Source organism: Argiope bruennichi, chromosome X2, assembly GCF_947563725.1.
Source record: "Argiope bruennichi chromosome X2, qqArgBrue1.1, whole genome shotgun sequence".
NCBI lineage: Eukaryota > Metazoa > Arthropoda > Arachnida > Araneae > Araneidae > Argiope > Argiope bruennichi.
In genome coordinates this window covers 99,887,900-99,909,003 of record NC_079163.1, presented here as the reverse complement: position 1 = coordinate 99,909,003, position 21,104 = coordinate 99,887,900, and the positions used below count along the sequence as shown (strand labels likewise).

The 21,104-nt window shown below is 28.1% G+C and overlaps 1 protein-coding gene across 2 annotated transcripts in view; it reads left to right on the top strand.

Moving 5' to 3' along the window:
- LOC129959956 (leucine-rich repeat-containing protein 15-like) overlaps positions 1-21,104 on the top strand; it is a 51,535-nt gene that overhangs the window by 25,414 nt on the left and 5,017 nt on the right. The window contains exon 1 of one of the 2 annotated variants that reach the window (XM_056072881.1): positions 20,986-21,004. The exons of the other annotated variant lie outside the window; for it this stretch is intronic. The gene's annotated coding sequence lies outside the window, so the exon portion shown is untranslated. Of the gene's footprint in view, positions 1-20,985; positions 21,005-21,104 lie in introns of those variants that run through there. 2 annotated transcript variants of the gene reach the window in all.

The following is a 21,104-nucleotide window of genomic DNA, read 5'->3' as shown; positions in this document are numbered from 1 at the left end:
TCTGTTAACTAAACTCGACCAAATATTTTCCGATGCTTTGCTGATTATTAATTTTATTTTTTTATTTCATTTGTGTGGGAAAAAATGCATTTAATTTGTTTTTTGTTCTGAAGGAAAATGCAGATATCTATGATATAGAAATCTGATATTTCCTAGCCAGAAAATTAAATATAAAATAAACGTGCAAAATGTAGAATAATTATGAAATTATTTTAATGATATATGCAAAACAAATAAATATCTGTTTTAAGCTCCTGTGCTATAAATTAATTAACAGAAACATCTATAGAATATATCATTTACCCCAAAAGGTTAATCGGAGCAGTCGAATTTTAAAATTCGAGAATTGTTTTTTAAAGCTGATTTTGCCAAACTCTTTTCAAAAAATTATATTCTTCCAAGAAATGTTCTCCTAATTTTTTTATAATGTTTTCTTTTCAAGATTATTATTCACTCAATTACAAAGTACGAAATGAAGTCAAGTGAAATTTGTCCTAAAAGTGATGTTCTTTTTTTACCAGAATCCTGAATATATCGGGATTAGTTATTTTAATATTAATCTGAAGAGAATTATAGCTAAAAAATTCTATTAGTTAGTTTTTAATTAAATTTAAAAATCAACTGTTTTCATAACTTAGTGTCTACTATAAATAATAGTTTCACAAAAAAAAATCTGGAAATTCTGTATTGTTTTTATTATAAATAAATTTTTAAGATATTAGTTAATGATTTAATAGCGGTGATAAGGAAATATATAAATTTGATTTCAAATTTTTTTAAAATATTTCCCATACATTTTTTTAAATATATGGCACCCAAATAAAATATCATTTTCTTTAAATTTCGTCCCATAATCTTAACTGCCTTTAGAGAGTCACGAAATTAAAAATATCAATAAAGTTGATAAACTGGGAAAGTGAAAAAAAAAAATCTGAATTCCATTTATTTATAAATAATGCAATTCAACAATTTATATGTTTTAAATCACAAATTTCTCTTTTCAATATGACATTATCAAAAAGTGCAGAATATCGAAAAATATGAACGATACCTGTAGTGTCAAGTAAAATGCATTTAAAAATTTTGCATATAAAAGAACTCAGCCCCATGATCGGTTAATTGAATAATAAGAAAAATCGATTTAATTATCCGTTTCATTAACTTTAACAGATGTAATTTCAAACTGTTTACATATTATATAACATATTCCGCTTCTTTATAAATAATATGCCTCAACCTCCAATACTTGTATTTGGAAGGGCAAATTTCTCATTTCAATTTATTTTTTTCATTTTATATTTTATTTTTGCAGATCAATAGATCATCGGAACAATCAATTTAATATTTGGTTTTATTATATTTCGTCACATATAATTTCAAATATATCATAACATGAAAATTGTATATCAATAATATTCATGTTTAACACTTACGTAATATTTTTTCCGTTTCCTTTATATATTCCTGTTTAATATTCTTGTTAATAATATTCCTGTTAATGTTCCTGTTAATAATATTCCTGTTAATGTTCCTGTTAATAATATTCCTGTTTAATACTTACGTAATATTTTTTCCGTTTCCTCCTTCGTTTCATCTCAGAGATGCTGAATGATTTTTAATAAAACTAGCACAATGTAAAAATTATTTTAAACGGATTATGTATCGTTGTATACATTTATTAAATAATTAAAAATTGCCTAATATATGTAAAGAAATAAAGAATTTAAAAAATTATCAAGAATATTAGAGTTACATTTTAATTGACCGAATAATTTTTCTCAAGATTAAAGTATACTTCAAATAAATAGAGAAGCGTCTTATTAGGATATTATATGAGAGTTTCCTTGGGATTAGGTCATAAAATATTACTTTCAGTGCTCGATAGAGACCAAAACCAATGCTAAGAGACTGTATTTTTATATAAAACGTTTAATTCGACTTCGAAACCGACGCAAAATTCTCAGGAAAAATGATAAATTCGCTTTATTCGCTTTTAAATAAAATGAAAATAAATGGAAGCGAAATATACTTGGATTGTTCATAGTATGGTAAAATTAAAAATGCCATTCTTGGTATAAAATTTCAAAAATTTTAATCAGTATCAAGGATTATCAAAGGTTTATTAATGATGAAAAGTTAAGAGATCTTTAAATAAAAATTAAAATCTCTATATTTTTAAAGACCAATTACAATTGGCGTAAATTAATAAAATGTTATGAACATGCATCCCAATTTCCGTTCTCAAAAACTTTTCTAATGCAGTTTCCCGGAAGAATGGAAAAGAATTTGGTTAAAAAGAGATGTTTAATTTCTTCGTCCATTTTTAAGTAACGGCAGTGAATAGAGATCAGTATTGAAGAGTGGGTAGAATATGTCTGTTAAAGATTGCAATTATGGGCATTTTTAATAACTTGGTATTCTTTTCTTTATTATTCATATAAGAGTGTGAAAGATAGTTTTAATAGGATTTCCTAATTAGAATTGCGGAAAAGTCTCTATAACTAGAATAGAGTTATTTTAAAACAAATTCATATTTACTTGTGGTTCCAAAACATGGTTTCCAGTCATTCATTCATTTTTAAATTAGCAATTAGAATAAATGGCGTTATATGAAATAATTTTTTAGAGTGGAAAAGGATTAAAATTTCCTTCTTCTTTCAATCCTTAGAGTATTTTGAAATTAATTGCGTTTTCTTTTTTTATAAATTGTGAATACTTCAATAAAAATGTTTTGTTTGCTTTCGTCAACATGAATTTGAATTTAATTAATTTCTAAAGAATTTTAATTTGTATAAAGAATTATCATAAGCCAATACGAATAAAATTAAAAGAATGTCTGTGTACGGTAGTACAAAAAATACTTCTAAATTTTCTGCTTTATTGATGTTGGTTTTAATTTAAAGTTAATTTTTAAGCTGAATTATTTTTATAAATAGCAAGCTATGCCAAAATTAAGCATTTCTTTGTTTTTAATTTTTCGTCTATTTGACTTGCACTCAGTTCCAATAATTAGATAAAGGTATATTGTATGTGAATTTATTTTTTCTAAATATTTTATAAATAATGAAATTTATTTGTTTCGCTGCATTTCAAAATAGATAAATGGAATTTTTAATAGAGATTACGCTTATTCCGTGAGTATGCTATCTAAACACTGTGTCGGTATAGCGAGGTGTTTCATCAAACTCAACAAATGAATTTAATTATTTTTCAAGATTTCAAAGCTGGTGAAAAAATATTTGATGCCCAAATTACATTTTTCCGCAAGTATATTTAACACCAATCCGATATAGCGTTGCGTTTATTTAAATTCTATAACTACTATCATCGATTCACTTTTGCCTATACACTATTCATAAAAGAACGGTAAACTTTGAGTTTATCATATAAATGCATTGTTTTGAAATATCTTGAATGTCTTTCTGATTAGTCTTCTTAGTTGTCAGGTTAGTGCCTGAATTGTCCTCGTTTAGCTTCAAAATGGAACGCTATTCTAATCAGTCAACTCGCATCGTTTCGCAGTGCGATATGTAGTGTAATGCAGTATGTAGGTGTACCAAAAAATATGATATCAGCTCTACAGAGCACCAAATAGAACAAGCATAGGACTACTCTATATTTTGAAAAACAATATTCCTAATGACAATATCGTGCTATCGTCAGAAAATGTTTATAGTACGGGTTTTGGTAATCATATAATTCGTTCTTATCATGTGAGAACATGATGTTGTTTTGGTTTGAGGTTTTTGAAGCCCCAAAATACGTATACAACAAATTGGCGATTTATCGCTTTTGAGGCATCAATTTTTCGCTTTTAGGGTTATTAGAAAATAATGCAGAAGGTTGTCACATTTGGCGATTTATCGCCAACTAAAGTTACAACTTGATTTCCAAATTATTTATTCTCTGAATTCTTACGAATTGTTTTAATTAATTTAAGTCGTTAACCAGTTTAAACTAGTTTGAAACAATCACGAGACTATCAGATTAAGCATAAGTCGATATTTAAAAAAACGATGTTTTTTTTTTTTTTTTTTTGTCTCAAAATCGGTTGAACTCTAAAACTTTGTTCGCCAGCTAGAAAAATTAAAAATGAAAGTTCAAAAAACTACCACTATATATTAAGAGAGAGATATATATAGAGAGAGGGATAGAGACCGATAGAGAAGTCTCGTGATTGTTTCAAACCTGTTTAAACTGCTTAATGGCTTAAATTACTTAAGACAAATAATGACAAAAACATAATAATGTTCTGACATGATTACTTGAAATTTGCGATCGTAGATTTCATTTTTTTTCTAATAAACTTGATGAGGTATCAAACAACCTTTGATGTTAACACTGCAGTTTCACTTGATATACTGCTTTAGCTAGATTATAAGTACTAATTCTGCAAGTACAATCATTCGACGTAATTTCATATATTTAAAAATGCTTACAAATTGAAAAGTATGTTGTATTTCAAATTTGTTTAATATAATTAACTTAGCAGTTTGAAGAAGGGAACGAATCTCAAAGCTATTTTCTAAGGAAAATAAAATGAAATTTCCTTTAATTCTTATTAATTATTTTTTAACCATACTTTTGAACAAGATTCTTTACATCAGTGTTTTCTTAGAGATTATTATTTCATTTTTACAGCTAACAATATACACCTATATAATAACACCTTTTTTGCAAAAAGAATGTGCCTCTTTCCTTTTTCAAGCTGAATGTTCAGTTATAATAGCATGGAAAGTTAAAAAAATCAAATTAAACTATTTAAAACAATTAAATTAAAATCTTGCATTTTATAAGTGTCTTACTTTCTGAAAACTTAATTTATTATTTTGTAAGGGTAAATGAAAAAAATCATTAAAATATAAGTTCCCGTTTTAAAATATTCAAATATTTAATGAAAGCCATTTCGATCAAGTGCACTTATTTGTGACATTATATATACAAAACTACATATAAATCAAAATCAACACCGACAGAAGCCAAATTTGCAACTTGCTGCACTGAAAAAATTCAGTCTAACATATAAAAGAATGTGTTTGGCTTCTGCATTGCTTTTTCTCTCTTTTAGTGGTGCACATTTTACTTTTAATTTCTTCAATCATTTCATTTCTATTTACTATGGTCTATTATATTGTTTGGAGTGATAGCAGTATCTTTTAATTTTATTGGTCGATACTGTAGCAGAAAACGTTACTTTTCTTTATCCGCTCTAATTTCATCCCCTTAAGTTGCGATTAAAATATTTTTTTTACTATGATTTTCAATTTTTTTTTATTTTTTATTTTCAATTGTTATTGTTTCGTTATGTATAATATATGACTTTTCCTAAACTTTTATGTTAGTACATCCAAGCAAATAGGATTTACATAATGATTTAGCATTTGAAGCCCAAACAAAAACTTTACTTTAAAATATTTAGTACTTAAAAAAGAAAAAATAGCTATAGCTCCGTAAGAAAAATAGCTATTTCCAATTTCGCATTTGACATTTAACAAGTAGTCGAGAAAAGAGACTTTTTCTACAGTTCTCTAAACCTAGGAAAAACCACTGGTTTGAACATGGGATTCTGATTCAATAAACCAAATTATATGTTTCTACTATTGAGAGTGCTAGACTGTGAATTCAGCATCATTATTGTCCCTTCACAGAATCACTACATGTTACATTACAATATAATTCAGTTTAAAAATTACCATTCTGGCATAAATATTTGCCACATAGAACTTGCATTCGACATTTTTGGTTCAAATGGACCCAAAAATGAAAGAATTATATCATCTGAATATTATCTGGATAATGTTTGCATACGATATCGGACCAATGAAAATTTCAGCAACCGCCTGTCCTTATTAGTGATCTAACCGTCTTTGCACTCTGACATAACATCGTTCCTTGTACATGCCGAAAAGTTTGCTTCCTACAAAGTAACTCTAACGAAACGGGAATCAGCAACCATGTCTTTTTTTAAGTGTCTGTCTGCAATTGCTAGGTTGCCCATTGAATACATATAGCATTGAAACACTCATGGAAACTGTGGATAGACTGATACCTTCCCCTTACAATATAACCTTCCTATTTCATAGCCAAGTCATAGGTTAATCATATGTGTGGCGCAGTTTAGCCAGTACTGACTCTCGTGCCAAACAGCCCCCAACCAACTATATAGTAGAACTACATTGCAAGTGTGAAACATGTTTTTTACTGGCTAATTGATTGTTTATTATTCCATGGGTACATCCGTTTTTAAATAAATATGCAAATTCTTTTGGAAATTTACTATTCATATAAGACTTACTTTTGTAAATTTATAAGTATATTATTCCTTTCATTCTAATTTTAGTGCAAATTGTTTTGATCAATGATTTTCTAAATAATAAAACTGAAACAACAAATGAGGAACGGGAAAACATAAAAATGTTAGATTTTGAAACGAAAAAAAATTTGTCAATTTAAAAAATAAACGCCTCCCTTGAAAATAAAGAAAATTATACGAATGACTCAGAAGCTATTCTAATATTAATTATTAATGCTGCGCTATTCTATGTAAGGGGACAAAGCAAAATTATTCTTCGGCTTTCCTTTTAAATTCTTCTAAAAATTTTCTAATTATATTTTCCCAATGATTTTAAACAGTTTCTGTCCCTAAGCAATGAAATTTATGAGCATTTCTATAAATGGAAATGAATTTTTGTTATAACATTTCAGAATCCAATATTTTCAAACCATTTTCCCAATTTGTATATAAGAGATTGTTTCGTTACTAACTTAATATTAATTCATAATTTGTATCAAACATTTGATACTGAAATTATAATTCTGAAACATTCTTCAATATTTTCTATAAGGCAATGATTTAAAAGATGTGAAGCATTTTTCTAGGCGATAAACGACATAGATGAGGGCAAAGTTTTTTAATACAAATATGGCTTAATTTAAATAATCATTTTTACTTATCCAAAATTCTAGAATATTTACTATCTTAGCAGATTATTAAAATTATAAATTTTGTAGAAATTAGAATATTTTTTCTTAGAAATCTGGATAAATAATATACAGTAATTTTCTTTGTTATAAAATGTTGTATGACTGCTTAAAATAGGGATCTAAACTTAAAGAAAACCTGACGATTTGATATAGGGTTTTTACATAAAGAGATACAACGCCAACATGACTGTTTTCAGTTACTTAGCTTAGAAGTTTTACTCATTTTTTTTAAGTTGCAACGTATGTCATAATAAATAAAAACTAAAAAATATTAAATGTAAAAATGCCTTTAATTATGCATTACAAAGAAAATAATATTTTTTTATCAAATATCTAAACGTCAAAACAAAACTCTCTTTGGCGCTGAAAATTTTAGGAGAACGCTATATAAAGCCATAACGAAGGCTGAATAAAGCCAGAATGGGGCTATATAAGGCCACGCTCTCTCAAACATTCAGCGTATAAACATTAAAATGCCTTATAAATGTGATTAAGATTACAATTTACTTAAAACCTTTCTATCTGAGCCTCACGTTTTTACGATTTTTATCTTTGACTTTTAATGCTCGATACAAAAGTTATTTTTTCTGTTTAAAACACTGATAAAAAAAACTTACAACTTTTTTCTTTATATTATTTATTTTCTAGACTGAAAGGGGTCGTTGTGGAATATATGCTGTATGTCAAATGAAAAAACGGCAAAGCATGAATTCATTTTAAGTTGATAAACGTACATAAATCAGTTTCTTTTAAGATTTAAAAGCTTTCATCTTCCAAATATGGTCTCTTCTAGATTTGGGCGCGTGTGCGTGAAACCTCTCTGATAGCTGGAGATAAACAACAAGGCAATTTGTTTTGCGAAATCGTGAAGTGCGATTGTCGCCACAAATCATTGGTCGCAAAGTCAGAATGTGGCGGTCGAAGGCATTTGGGCCGAAGACAAATGATGGCTAGCAAAATGGAGATAGGGGGCGTGAGATTGGGCCCCAAGATTTCAGCCTCCAAAGTCCCTAATATTTGCCTTCCAATCCATCAAAGCTTACATCTTTCCATTGTAGACCCTAGACCGCAAGCAATCCATTCTGCGGGAACTTCTCCGTTTTTGTTTGTTTCTTTTCGATCTCTGACGGAAGGAAGGTTACTGTTTGATTATCCTGGCCTTCCTCCTTCAATCCATCTCTGGGAGACAAATGAAGAAGCCGCTCGAAACGATCTGGAGGCAGATCGTCGATCAACGCCACTCTGCCCCACTTGACGAATGGACTGGAGAGGAACCACACCAAACCTTTCACTGAGGAGCCTCCCTAGAGATTGCCGATTACTAGTCAAAAGAAACCGTAATGAAGTGGACAGGATTTCGAGGAAATTTTCATTGAGGGCGTTTTTAAGTAAAATCCGTTTCTCAAAGTGGTGAGAAGAAAAAAATTTTGGGCCGATGCTTTTGTTTATATAAAATAATATATTCAATTCTCCTCTTGACCAGTGATACTGCTTGTTGGCAGAATTGAGTCGTCTGCATTGTGCTTATTGATTTAAGAACATGCCGTTTCAGTTTCATTAATTTAAATTTATAGCTTTTTATTTTATAAAATAATGCTTGTACACTTTTTTTCTAAATAATGGTATTATTTGTTTGTAAATTTAGATCTTCATTAAATGTGTGTTTACGTTTAAGTTAAATTTAGCTCTAATGCATGTATACACTATTTTGAATTTGTTCTTAGTTTCCACGATTGGTTGGATGAATTAATTCCCGTTAATTCTAATTAGAAATCAATGAAATGATTACATGCTTCTTTTGATTTTATTAAATAGTGGTTGGAAATTTCCCGCCTGAGTGATGTTATAATTTGTTTTTAGATATTTATCTTGTATCAATGTATATTGCACTTGGATTAAATTTTCTCCAATGGATTAATCAATGTAGAAATGTTTTAGGTTATCTGAAATAGTTTTTAGGAAATTTTCACAGCTTAAAAGCTATTTTAGCAAATAAAAAGCATAAAAAACGATCGAACAGTTAGACTCTTTCCAAGATAGATTTGTTTAAATAATTAATGTTATAAAGCAAGCATTCTTCTTATATTGAAATTAAATGCATATGAATTGAATAAAAATAATAATGACCGTTTTCAAGTGGTCGTATCAATATTTCTTCGTTGTAAAAAGAAGAAGAAAAAAAAAACATTCGTTATATAATCGCTTCCTGAATTATGATAAAAAATGTTGTCAGATCTTTATCTTACATCAATACGTTTTGTGCTGTAATTAAATTTTCTCTTGTATAATATTGCATGTAGAATTTCATTTTACTTTATTTGGAACTGAATTTAAGATGAATTCTCAATTTAAAAACTACTGGGATGAATAAAAAGCATATATAATAATGCGATGGTGGGTCCATTTTGATTGATTTGCAGAAGTTAATTGCTTTCATTAATTGATCCCCCAGTCTGCAATGAAATCAAATGCACAGGATTTAAAAGAAAATTGCATGGCCATTTTTAATAACTCATTTCTTTGATATAAATAGAACAGAATGGGAAGAAATCTGATAGAAGAGAATCTGATCCTGCGGGTTATATAATATTAAATTAAGTTTATCCACTTGCTGAATGATGTAATGTTTCTTAGAAAAATTCTCGGTCGTATTTGAGTACCTATTTTACTTAGATATAATTCTTTTATTCCTCTTGGATTTAGTATTTTTTTTAAATATTTTTAATAGATACATTTGAAATTTCGAACATTTTGATCTTACTTTCTTACTCTGTCGGAAAGTGAAAATTTATAGAATTACTGTTAAACCAAAAATTTGTCTCTGGAGCTAATAGGAAGAAAATTTCATATTCAATTGATGTATTTACAAATCAGAAAAGAATATGAACGAATATCCATATAAAAATAATTAATCAGGTTCTTTAAAGAATATTCTTCCTTAGAAAATTAATCAATTGAGATTTGCTTGAAAGCATTAAGAAATTGCAGCATGAAGATGTAACAATATTTTTTAAACAAAGATATGAATACAAATATTTCCACACAGATAATTTCTGACAGCTTGTATTTATGTTTAACTGAAAAATTATATACTTAACTTTTCATGATTTCTCTTAAAATCAATATCATCTGTCACAATTCATTAATCTCTTAATAGAAAGATGATGGAAAAAAATAATGCTTTCTAAAGCTAGGACTATTTTCGAGAAATTTTCAAGTAATGATTTAATATATTAATAAAAGGACGGGCTGTGACTTTAAGGTAATGTGACGATTTTCAAGATAACTTTTGAAAAACGCTGTAAAATGGTAATATTTTTTTTAATTTTTACATAAATTGATTTTTAAAAAATTCATAAAACGAAAATATACCAATTAAATATCAATTTAAAAAAAAAATTGGAGGTTTTAGCTAAGAAGAGATATAAAGCAAAAATCCTGCAGTTTAAAAGCTTACTAAATGATTTGCTAAGACTCTTGCAGATAGCTTAATAAATATATTTCCTAGTTTCTTAACTAATGAAGAAGCTCTCCTTCAAGTCATTCTTTAAAGATTGTGTTTCGACAAATAAACAGCATGGATTTTTTTTGTCATAGTGAACCATTATACTACTACAAAATATTTTGAAATGAGCAGATTGCCTATTTCCTTTTTCAGAAATTGCAGAACATGTTGAGAAATGATTATACTAAATTTGAACAAAAAATATGCATTAGCTTTTAATTTGCGATGTTTTTTTTAATAAAATTCTGCCAAAAATTAGAGCTGGCATTTAGAAATGTAAAATAGCATTAAATCATCTATTACGTAAATATAAAAATTAAGGAAACTTACCAAAGAATAAACAAAAATAAATTTCAAACAGTTTTATGAAGAAGACTGTTCAGAAACTAAGAATATTCAATAAGAAATATTTTATATTTTTGTATTTTGTTCTGTATTTTAATTTGTTTGTTCGATATTGGAAATGGGTTACACTATTGTGAAGATATCGTAACAATGTTGTAGAATATCTCGTTTTGTTTGCGAGTAATTAAAGCTCTTAAAATTTTTTTCCTAATTTAAGAAAAGGAGCTATTAGACCGAAAATGAAAAAAAGAAAGAAAAAAAAGCTGAAAACCTATGATATCAAAAAAGATCCGCTCATAGAGGAGATATTTTTTCTTTGTCGCAATTTTTATATCAGCAATGTATGATATAATAGCAATTTTTGCGCATATGATCTGCATATATTTATTAATAACAATGTGATCTCTCTGAAAATCGTTCTGTTAAGATTCTCTTTGTCCTCGTGCCTGAATATGTCATTAAAAGGCAGGATTTTTCTGAAAAAATAATGGCTATTCTATTCTCTTAATGATTAATACTACGCAATAAGTTCATTTTAAACTTCGTTAACAATATAATAACTAATACTACTGACATCAGGTATTAAATGCTTCTGAAATGCGTTTTTAAAGCAACCCCCCCCCTTTTTTTTTAATTGTCGAATTCAATTTTCTTTATTATGTTTGTTTTGATTCGTTCGAACTGATCAATTATCACTAATGCGAAATTATTATAGAAATTTGTTATGGAAGGTGAGATATACATAGTACGATCCGAAAAGAAACAGTATGATATAATAATATAATAGTTGAATGAGCAAAGTCAGAGGCTTATAAGTATAATTTATTAGAAGAATATATATGGTGTGAACTATATATATATATATATGCTTTTCTTTTAAATATCCTTAATAGAAATATGCAATTAAATGTGTATCCATACGTCTGTAATTCAGTAATTAGTTATTGGAATAAGATTATACAAAATATATTAAAAATGATATAAAGAGATGTTTTCTTTCGTCGTTTTCATTATTAAATATTGCAGTACGTAGTTAAATACGTTGTTTAACTTTTCGAAGCACAATTTATCTAATAATTATTTTTGCTGCATAGATCATTGATATTTTTTTACTTCAGATAACACTATTACTAAAATCAAAAGCCAAAAAATGATTTTGGACTTTTGCAATTTTGAGTAAAAAACAATAAAAAATGTAAAGAATTTCGATTTATGCCTAGTGCAGATTATCTAAAAGCATTTTGACGGTTTTTTAAAACTTCAAGATTTAGCACAGCCTTTTTAATTAAATTATTGGGGAAGATAAAATATCTTCTTCCCTCGATTCTGTTTTTAAGACAATTTAATTTTTGCTAAATTGAATTAAATAAAGACGATTGTTCATCATTGTTTATAATTTCATTTTTGAGATTTTAAATTAAAAAGGCCATTGATTATGTAGCAGCTGATACTGCAACGCAACAAATTCAAGCCACAAATTTAGCTTCAGTATCTACAAACTACATAGTGCTGCCATCTACAGTTCAGAAGAAACATTGTTTATTTTATTAAAGATATTTCCTCACATATATTAATTTCTCGTTTCTATTATGTAATAGTATTTATAACTTTACAGTATTTCTTTGCGTTTCCAGATATTGTTTTAAAATTAAAATTCTACCTTATATATGCAGAAATTAGCTTTTTTTAGAAACATTTTTGGAATTCTTTTTTCAATCGATTACAAATTTTAATGCAATTCTCCTTTTTTATTATCTTTTTAGATAAATTAATACTAAGGCTTTAAAGTGTTTTTGAATGGCATAAAAATAGAAATAATTTCTTCAGAAAATATAAATATTCAGTCTTTTATCCATTCTAATTTTCTTAACACCATTTTACAATTAAGGAAACTTTCATAATATATTATAATCTTAGCAAATAAGGTCTGAAAAAAAAACTGTTTTTATTTTTATCATTTAAAAACAAAATAATAACTTAAAATCGTGTGAACAGTTAATATATCATATTAAGGATTAAGCATTATCTACTTTTGGATATAGGATTGGCAAAGGAAACTCGAGAACTCAGAAAAAGATAGCTATCAGATATGATATTCTCATAATAATTGGAAAATAAATTCCTTTTTAATTATATTTATGACTGTTATTTCAAGGTAAATTTACAAAAGTCCTATGCCAACTTTGCATTCACTCGAAATGTCCAATATATACAGTGTCACTGAATAGTTATGGGGAGAAATGAAAAATATAACTATATTTTATGACGAAAGAAAATTGAAATTTCATATCAAAGTAAAGTAATGTCAGAAATGATTTGATAAATATATAGATATTTTTCCCCATTTACTTAAGTTTTATCTAAAATGTCGCATGGTTTGGTTTGGTTTGGAAGCGAAAAAACCAAATAGGAAAACAAGACGATTAAAATTCAGTCAACCTGCTCCTCAAATATTAGATATCTACACCCATATGTTGTAGTATATTAAGCATTACTTAGATATTTTATGCAATTTTACAAATTTTAATAATTATTAATATTTACTTTCATAACTAAAATATTACAATTGATTTTATTTGGATATTTTTTGTTATAACTAAATAAATCTATACATACTGCTATAAAAAAAACTGAAGCTTCTCTGTAAGGAAGATTTACCTAGATATTTTCTTAAGAAAAAATAATTTGATGTTTTTCCCTAATTAATAATATTAATCTTCAAAAGAGCCATCTTTTAGTAAAAGTATATTTAAATATTGTTGGGATAGCGACTGACCTAAAATACGAACATTATTCTGCTAATTAGGTAAAATTAATTTGATTAATTAATTAATCATTAAGAGCCAATTCAAGGCTTCTTTAAGGTTTAAGGTAAGAGATTGAAATATTAAAATTCATTGAAAAAATTGATGATAATTTATGCCAACCTTCTTTTCAGCCTTAGATATTGGCACATTACTATCTCAAAATAGTAGTGATGAGGATTAATAATTACTAATTTGATTGTTAAAACAACATTAAGTGATCAATTTATTCATATTTTTTTGTAGTTTTTAAAATTGTTAAGAGATAGTAGTCTGATCAGAGATAGTAAAACGGTTTTCCCTGGACATTTTAAAATTAATGAATTTATTGATAAGTATACTTCGCACAATCTGAGAAAGGAATATTTCATAGAATTTAACTGTAGGTGTGACTTACGAACTAAAAATAGGGATTCAGACAAGCTGGCAGCGTTTGATTATATCGTCAGATATAACAAAAGTGCTGAAAACCTTTTGTGTTGTGCTGAAAACCTTTTGATGGTATAGATTCAGTTTTGTCATCTAGCAAATCACTGATTTAAATGTCGATTTGAAAATTCGGCACTTGAGTAATATAAGTTTATTATGAGTATAAGTTTTAAATAAGAGGTAATGAGAGAAAGTGGCTTCCAAGGCATAATATTTTTCTTTGGCCCCCTTGTCAGATTGTCGTTAGATTATGATATGAAGAGATGGCCTTGTAACTTCTGCCAGAGTATCTAAATCCCTGAGCCACTACAGTGGAAAGGGCATTGTCATTTCAAGTATGACCCACAGTTGTTCAACAAAATGAAATTTTACTCCACTGAATTTCAAGAATATTTTGCTCGGTATGTCAAGCTAGCAAGTCTTATTTTAACTGTTTTCTTCTTCAATTTAAAAAAGGCCCGGAAGGAGGTAGAAAACTTACCACCTGGCCAGGTGGTAAGTTTTCGGCTTCGGAACCGGAGGGCGAGATCCACTTCCACCGAAGAACTGACGTGTAAGTGGATCTGGTGCATGTTAAATCCGCCGGGGCTAAACGTCCTTCCGCTTTAGTGGTGTGGAAGTTTGAAGAGGGGATGCCAGCTCAGATGTCGCCCTCGTCATCTGACAGCGGTTCAGAATTACGAGGTCCGTCCCAAAAAAACCCAAGAATTTCTTTAAAACGGGACGTTAATATAAACAAACAAGCTCCAATTTAAAGCTCACTCTCATATAAACATTAATTGGGCCATATAAATTAAGGGTATAGTGTCAGTGGAGAAATCAGACAGTATGGGGTGACCGGCGAATGTTTAAGAGTCTTAAAAAATTACTTTTACCAGCAAAGTCTATGTATCTAAGTAATTGTAACACTTTATATTGGGGGCCCTTAAGTCCGAGGCCGCTTGTCATTTTACCAGTCCTACAAAACTATAATTACACCAATTTATGGTGCATATTTCGATATCACCTGGACAACATTTGGCAATTTCGAAACAAGCTAAATGTAAAATCCTTAAAAAGCTCGAAATTACAAAATTTTGCGAGTAAACACTTAACAAATATTGAGTTTCTAAATTAATGTTACACAGAAAGTAGAGCAAGCTTTAACTTATGAATTAAAGCCGAATGAATATCTCATACTACTGAACAATTAAAATCACATAATTTCTAACCACTCAAAGAGAATAGTGATTTTTAAAAAAAAAAAGCAAATAGCTTCAAAATAGCAAACAAAGTTTTTACAAAATTCTTTTGCTATATATTAAAGAGTAACAAATGCCATACTTTCTTATATTTTCATTTTTCTAATCGGGAAATAAATTCTGCAAACAAACAAAGTAATAACAGTAGTAACAAATAAACAGAGTGACTCATTTGCTCTAAAAGGTTTAATGAAATACTGTATTAGACGCATATATAATCATAGTTTTATATTTATGTTCTAAAATAAATTTTTATAATTTTTTCGAATTAATTTAGAGACTTTCTGTAATTTTAATTTTGCATAAGTTTTTTAAGTAATATTTGACCAGTAAGTAATATTTTAAGTAATTATTTCATTAAAACGTTAATTAAAGTTTAGCATTAAACGTAATTAACATTTTATTCCATTTGGAATGTTATTAACGTTATGTTAATTACCTTCCAGTTAACTTAAGGCCATTGTCACCGAATAAACGTAAATGCGCTTGAAATGTAATATTTCACTGCAATTGTTTTCCTACACTGTGACATAACATTCATTTCCTTCATCATAAATTTGTAATGGATACCAATATTAAAAGTGATGCAATTCACGGCGTGCATCACACTAAAGTGTGACCAGGTAAAATAAAGAAAAACTGTTTTAATGTTTATTTTTTAATGCAATCTCTGTCACGCATATTAATATGACATCAGCATACAATATAAGCTGCACATACATTGACATGCAAAAAAACTTTTCTGTTACAGAAATGAAAATTTAAAACAACGGGAATATAATAACTTACTGTAACTTTCATTTTGCCTTGGTCACTTTTAGCTATAAACCGATTATTCAAGAAAAGTTGTTTTTTCATTGCTTTGAAAAACAGTATATAAGTTTGTGGAAATAACATCTAAGTTATAAATACTTCTTAGAAAAATATTTCTTCTGTCATTTCAGCTTTAAGTTATCTGACGCACAGAATCTCATCTAAAAAGATTCCAAGGCCAAGAGAGAAAAAAAATCAGTAAGAAACTAAATATTTTTCAATATCTTCAAACCAGATAACTTTTCGAAAACTGATAACAAATAAAAAAAAAATGACTTATTGAAAAAAAACAAGAAAAAAAGTTCATAAACTTTATTGAAGTTTCACATAGTGTGGGAGCAAGTAAGTTCACAGAAAAAGCAATTTCTAAACCTTTTTAATAAAGTCTCCGGAAAAAAAAAGAAAAAAAAATTACCATTTTCCTCAAAACTTCTCACCAATTACCAACTGTCCTTAAGTCTTAAGTTCACTTCTGCGGGTAGGGTGAATATTTCTCAAAAAACATAAATAATATAAAGTGAGATAGGGAGAATGGATTAAAAAAAAAGAGAAAAAAACTGAAGGTATGGGACGGAACTCGGTGTTGGGGAAAAGAAACTCGGGGTAAGGGAGAATTGGTTGGGCTTGGGATCCAATCAGGTTGAACGGCAGGGCTGAAGCAATGGGAGTTGACAAGCGTCTGATGCATTTGTCCCTTGGGTTCGATTTAATTTCGAACTCTAGAGCCCAAGTTTGGTAATAAATACGAGTTTCATTTTTTCCCCTACCGAGCTTCGAAATTCTGGCCGCCTGTGTAAAAAATTTGTATAGATATATAGAGCCCTTCTATATGTATTACGTAAGTAATTTATGGCAAGACATTCACTGCATATGCATCATCTCGTTTGACAGTCCTACACAGAGGAGCTTGAAATTAACCCCACTCCAGAAAAACAAGCACTTTGCAATGCCTGAAAAAATATTGAGAAAGCTGTAAAGTACATCCCCTGTGATCTCAGCAATTTGAATTCTGATGTCAAAGAATTCTTTTTTTTTAGGATTTTTCTTTCAATAAGTCTTTTCACACAACCTCGATGAATTTTGTTAGAGTTGATAGATGGGATCGGCAGTGACAGAAAAATGTGTTAATCAATTATTAATTCTTTCTTTATGCTGTTGCTCTTTTGGATTGAAAGATAATTTTAATGGACAAAATTTTATTTTTCTTTAGGATTTTTTTTCTAATTATTTGTACTTTTCATATTAGTTTGATAATAGCTTTCAGAAACCAAATCAAAGCAGATATAGCATTATTAAAAACTTATGGAAAGTTTTACCTTAAATAAATAAATACAAAAGAACATATTGGATTTGCAAGAGAATGTTATCCGAAAAATGATAATGAAGATTTACTTCATTATCATTTCCAAGAAATTATTGATTAATCTACCTGCATTTTAATGATATAGGTTTATTTTAAACTTGGGCTTAAAATAAACTAATAGTTTATAAAAAATAACAAAAAAATTGTTATAAGTACATAACAAAGTTATTCTCAAACTTTAAAGATTATAAAAAAAAATTTCACTTTATAAAAAGATCATCAGATCATAATTTTAAAGTAGTAACAGGAATCTATCACGTACGTTTACAGCTATTTCAAACACTAGAAGTTGTAATAAATGTATTTTGCAAAAATGAATATTTAATTTTAAAGCTTAATCACTTTATATATATTTATTATGGTGCTCCAAGAAAGTGAAACACGTGCTCATTTTCTGAAAAAAATAAATAAATATTTAGTTCGAATTGTAAAATTTTATCAAATAAAATACCTAAATGTATGAATTTATTTTGGATTTTGTAGAGGAAGATAGTAAAATGTTCGAAAAACGAAATTTTTGTTGAGTCCCCATAGCTAAAATGTGACCGTTAGAAAAATATTTTTCTCCATGCTTCTATCTATAAAATTCGTTGAAATATTTCAAGGCAAATATATGGACTTAGTCCATTTTCCCATACTTCTGACGGATGTTCGAAAGAGACTATTGTTGCATTTTTCAGGCATATTATAAATATCATGAAAGATTATTAAAAGGACAGATTCAGAAAATGATGAAGCATTTTTTATTTCCATTAATTCTTTTTAAAAATAGTCAGATAATATTTACTGAAATGCTTAAAAACTTTTTTCATATTGAACACCTTTGACACCTATACAAAGTTGCATACTTTTGATAATACTTGCAAATATGCGAGTGAATTCATTACTTGTGACTTAAAGATGGAATTCTTTAAGACACAAGTGATCTTATAAAAGCGTGTGCTTTTCGAATTCATTGGTAAAGATCTACAGAGCGTGTGCTGCGCAAACCAATTCCATTTTTTAGTTCAAACACAAAGGTAATAAAAATTAACAGAATATATCGGTCACCATTCAAGCATACTGTTGTACAAAATAGAACCAATCAAATAGATTCTAAAAATATTACACTACATATTTATAGAAAATTTCCACTGTTAATGAACTTGTTATGCGAAGAATGGATTTTTACTGTTCAAAAGAGATAGCTTTGAATATCAATATTTCCATCTGGATTAAAGCAATATTCCTCTGTCCAAATTGTACTTCTCAGAAAAGAAGGCTTTGATTTTACCAAAGGCAGAGTCTAATTGTAAAATTCCAGACATCGATTGGTCTATTTAACTGTTGTAGTCAGATATTCGTGGATTCCACAAATACTACGTGGATGCCAGTTGTTACGTTGAAATATTCTCTGCATTGGCGGTTTTAGAATGTCGAGTTCTGAGCTGATTGTTTGTACACAGGCAGAGGGTAAATTGGAAAATAAGCGAAAATGTCAATTTCTGCATCGCATGTATAATACCTTATCCTCCCCTTTTCTATCTGGAAATGTAAAAATCTTGTAGTTTGTACCCGTGGTGTGGTGCGGATGTTTAGAGAGGGAGTTACCAGTTCAGGTATTGTCTTCGTTAGCTGATCGCGGCGCAAAATTAGGAAATCCGTTTCAAAATAGTCGTAACGTTGCTTTAAAACGTCATTATAACTAAACTAATTAAGTCTGAAGTTTTTAAACTCTAAACCGTTCAGTAAACACACTTCCTAGAAGAATGCCGAGAATTAGGAAAATGACATTTGTATTCTTTTACAATTAGACAGGTCTTACGATTATATATTGTATAAATCATCAACATAACCAAACGTTACTTGAAGACGATATGTAATAATAGATTTTATGATATACATCAGAATATTCGAAAACTCAAGATGATTTTTTAAACAATCAAACAAATATGAAATGATTTTCCAAATAAAGTTTTCAGAAGGGGTTTCTTTTTTGTATGTTCAATTTCATTGTTTCCTTTTTTTGTTTCGGTTATTAACACATAAACTGATAAACTAAAATTACAAGCTTTTGGACTTTTTTTAAAGGACGAAATAAATGATAACGGTTAAATTAATAACTATTCAAAATAATTTTTGAGTCAGGTAATAAATATTATTCCAAAAAGGTTGCCCAACAACTAATTACTAAACCATTAGTGATAGACATATACCTAAGATTGAAAAAATACTCGAAATGACAAACAGATTAATATTTTATGTTGATTTAGTCAATAAATATGATCCTAAAAAATTCTGAAGTCTAAATTTAAATGCAGTCCCTCTGTCCAATTAGACATATTTTATAAATTAATGTTGACATACTAACATTTTAAATAAAAAATTATATTCTACAGGGACCAAATCTGACTTAATAGTGAAAATTAGTTATTTTTAGGCCAATCAACGGTCGCTTCGAAAAAGCGCTTTGTGGTTATATATATATATATATATATATATATATAATCTTTCTCGAGACTGCAAATAATATGGTATTAAAATCCTCGAGATTAAAGATATACGTTTAATAACTCGATGTGTGGAACTTTTTGTTTTGTTTAAGATGTTAATATCAAAAATATATTACTAAATATAATCGATAGGACCGGCGGATTGTATAAAAATTAAATAGTTGTATCATTTTTCCAAATGGAAGTGTAAACCTATTTCTAACGGTTTACAAATTATCTATTGACCAACGATTAGAGTGGAAATTTTGCATAAATAATGTTTTTTGTAATTCATAATATAATGACAAGTAAATACTATTATTAAATTATACAAGTAAATGCTATTATTATATTATTTGCTTTCAATCCTTTATAAATATTTTTTGAATATTAGAAAGGAAAAATGTCTTCTTTTTTAATCAGCAGAAGAGTTTCTTTACAAACTACCTGCCTGAATTGTCATCTGCCGCTTATGCAGAAAATAAAATTTACTTAACCATGACATCTTGGTCCCTTTTTTCCCACCTGCAAGACTATTGATTGACACTGCGGTGTTTCAAAAGAAATTGCAAAATGCTATTATTATTTTGGAAGAATTTTAAATCATCTTTGAAAATTACTTTATATGGACTTTTTATCTTCTAATTTTTAGATTAAATAATTATGAATATTATATTCTGGAATTTCTTTTATTATCGTTGAGAATTCACTAAATAATCTGAAAAAATTGAAAATGGGACTTATATCCCTTGCAGAACATGTAGTCACCAATGTATAAATTTACTGTTACAGATTTAATCTCATCAAATACTTAACTCCTCAGAATTTCAGGGTTGAATCGATAATTTAAATCAAAGAAGAAACGTTATCAATTACCTCGCATAAAAGATAGGACAATAAATCTTATCAAGCGTATTTCTTAAAGTATAAAGAGAAGAATCTTGTTATCAAGTAAGATGATGGGAATTCAACACTTGTTTGCTTTGATGGTATCAAAGTATATATAACACTGCTTAATTTTTATATGCCTCTCTTTAGAGGCTTTTAAAGTGAGTTTGCACAATTTCATTTCATTTATATATGTATATATAATAAAAGACGATGATATTTAAATGCCTAACACTAAATTAAAATCAAGTATTTAAAAGC